We start from the raw sequence: 3,518 nt of genomic DNA on the forward strand, positions 1-3,518 counted from the left end.
GAACTTAATGACTGTTTTCGAGTATCTGCAAGACAGTCACATGGAAGAGAGATTAGATTTGTTTTGCTTGGTCAAAGATGGCAAAACTCAAAATAATATGTGGTAGCAGCTGAGAAGCAAGTTTAGTTAGGCAGTCAGTCAGCCAGCATTTACTAAGAACCTTCTAGATGCTAAGTGCTAAGGGCAGGAAGGCAAAAAACAGTGTCTGATGTCACGAGGTTCACAATGTAACAAGACAGACAAAATGCAAACAACTATGTACAAACCAGCTATACGGTATAACTTAAGGGTAGAACCAGAGGGAACGCTCAAAGATTTAGGTCTGATATGAGGGAAATCTTTCTAAACACTACATCTGTCCAAAAATGGAATGCACTGGTTCATGAGACCTCTTGTCTGTAAGAAAAGGCTGCATGGCCATTTGTAAGGTATGATGCAGTGGGCACCCAGGTGGTATATAGAGTGCTGGGCTCGGCTTTGGAAGACCTGGGTTCAAATACTACCTCTAACACTAGCTGCATGAGCCTGGACAAGTGCCTTAAGTGATGATGAGACCTTATCTATTCAGTCATCAGTGATCTGTGATGTGTTAATCAGAAGACTTCCCTATACAGACAATTCTAGTTTTATATAAATTCTCATTGAACAAATTTGACTTTATATAAACAATTCTGAAAGAACTCTTCATTCCCAAAAAACACCTGTTAACTTTACTGTACAGTACTGTGATTAGCTACCCCTGCCCCCCTAAAAAAGACCCTAGAAAAAAATCCTCCTAATGAAAGAAAAATAGACACTCAGTGAGATCACTGCCACTGCCCCTGCTGGACTGCGGGCTCGGCTTGAGACCCCACCCACCTGGGGCACCTCGTGTCTGTCCCTGGCCCCCTCCCCGCCATGACACCCATCTTCTCCTGTCTGTGTTTACGTCCAGCCCCAAACGGTCGGCTCCAGCCCATGTACTGCTCCTCCTGCTCTGTCTTGGGTCCCCACAGGTCCTTGAGCCACGTGCTCATCCCCTACCCCACATTCCTGGGCAAATCAGTATCATGTAAAAAAATCACTGTGGAGTGTTCTACTTACCTAAAGTGAGAACTATCTGTACTGACACATATCCTTCCTGGATATTATAACAAGACAATTAAGAACCTAATTAATTGTCTTTAAATTAAATAAGAAACTAATTAAGTCTGCTAAGGATGTCATATGAATGTTAAGCAGAAAAGGCTATGTAAGTGTAGTACAGAGTTTAAAAAAAAAAAGTAAAGTTGTTTCCCAGTTTTGAAAAATTTGGCTTTTAAGCAACAATTTTAAATGTTTAAATTTTTTTTTCTATGAAGAAAGTATTTTTTCTCCTAACTTAGAAGAGTGAAAGACTTTTAACAAATATGTGTAGTCAAGCAAAACAAATTCCTATATTGGCCATGTCCAAAAATGTGTGTCTCATTTTGCACCTTGAGTCCATCAACCCCTCTATCAGGAGGTGGGTAGCAAGTGTCACTGTTGTACCTCTGGAATCATGGTTGGTCCTTGCATTGATCAGTGTTCCTAAGTCTTGAAGCAACTATTCATAACACAAGTCACCATATAATATAATGTGTATGAAAAGGTAAAAATATGTTAGTCTGGGATGGAATAATGGATGAGCACAAATGGATTCAATATGGGTTAAAATCCTGCTTCAGGCCTTTACTAGTTGAGTGATGACAGGCAAATCATTTAGATTTTCAGAGCTCCCTCACTGTGAAACCAGGGCAGTTAGGTGTTAAGGTGGATAGAGTCCTGGGCCTGGAGTCAGGAAGACCTGAATTCAAATCCAGCCTCAGACACTTAGTAGCTGTGTGACCTTGGGCATGTCACTTAACCCTGTTTGCCTTAGTTTCCTCATGTGTAAAAGGAGAAGAAAATGGCAAACCACTCCATTATCTTTGCCAAGAAAACCCCATATGGGGTCATGAAGAGTCAGACATGACTGAAGCACAACAAAAATACTAGTTATCATCATCATTTTTGTTATCATATGTGGGTGCTAAACCTGGTTTATGCTTATTACCTTTTGTGACTTTGGGCAAGTCCTTTAACTTCCCTGGGCCTCAGTTTCTTCATCTGTAAAATGAGGGGGTCAGACTTATGGAACCTCTAAAGTCAGATCTATATCTATGATCCTGCGGAGTTCACTATAAGAGGTCCCTGCCACGTGTGCATGTTGACGCCCAAGAGAGAACAAGCCAAATGCTAGATAGGAAATACAAGCATCATGCCATCATGGCTACTCTACACACAATTTTATTTTTAATACCTGTATTGCATATTTAGCTTCTGAAGTCATTTGCCACAAGTCCCAGATCCATTTCTGCTCTGAGACAAGTCAGGTAATTTGGACAGTCAAAATCCTTTCCGCCGGCCAGAAGACTGTATGTCATGCTGGCCGTGGAGTAGAGAAGCTGCTCTCAATCCTTTTCAATCACTAGCACCTTCGTGTCACAATCGGCAATCCAACAGAAGAACATTGTTTACTGACCATTCCCTGGATGCCTTGTGCTCTCAGTAGGTCCGACGTGACCAAGCAAAAAGGAGGGTGCAGAATAAGTAATCTCCAGACTTTGCCCTCTGGGAGTTTACATTTCAGCTAGAGGAGTACAGCCACACACATGCCATAGCGCACACTAGCTCATATTTACAGAACACTTGACCTTCTCTAACTTTCAAAACCACTGCCCAGTAGAGGAAAGGTGGGGGCGAACTCATTCCCATCTCCACTAGGGGGCTCCTCAGCTCTGGACTCCTGAGTTCAGTCCAAGGGGTTTAATCCTAGAGAAGCCTGACCTAAAATAAGAGGTGGATTAGGGTCCCTTTTGTCACACTCTGGTTCTTCATCTCATCTCTATGCAGCAAAATTGCTTAGAGTTTAGATGTGGGCTGATGTCTACGGTCTCCAAAAAAGGGAAGAAGTAAAAAAGCATACCATGTAACATAGTAGTCTGGTATGGGACACGTAATGCAGTGGATAGAGCTCTGGCCTAGAGTCAGGAAGACCTGAGTTCAAATCTGGCTTATTAGCTAGGTGACCATAGGCAAATCACTGAAGTTTGCCTCAGTTTCCTCATCTGTAAAATGAGCTGCAGAAGGAAATGGAAAACCATTCTAGTATCTTTGGGGTCACAAAGTGTCAGATAAAACTAAAAACTAAACAACAAATAACAGTGGGACAGGTATTTATTTCCAAACCACAATAGAAATGCTAAACACTGAACATTCACAAGCAGGCATTTGACAGAAACAAACTCAACAAGTAGCAGTACTATCTAGGACTGCTTGGAAGTTTAACTGCTGGGCAGTTAAAACTGCTTAAAGATGAAGCAATCTGCACTGCTGCTGACTAGGCATTTTACATTCCACCTCAGGTCTGTACTATCTCCCCCAAAGTCCATGTCTTCTAACAAGTTAGGCCAGTGTAAGGGTTATGGGATTTAAAGATCTCCCATGCCCCATGGACGTGCTGACATAGCAGAGCAAGA

This window comes from Petaurus breviceps, unplaced genomic scaffold, assembly GCF_028583685.1.
Source record: "Petaurus breviceps papuanus isolate PSGF00001 unplaced genomic scaffold, PetGlider_PUasm1.0 229, whole genome shotgun sequence".
Lineage (NCBI taxonomy): Eukaryota > Metazoa > Chordata > Mammalia > Diprotodontia > Petauridae > Petaurus > Petaurus breviceps.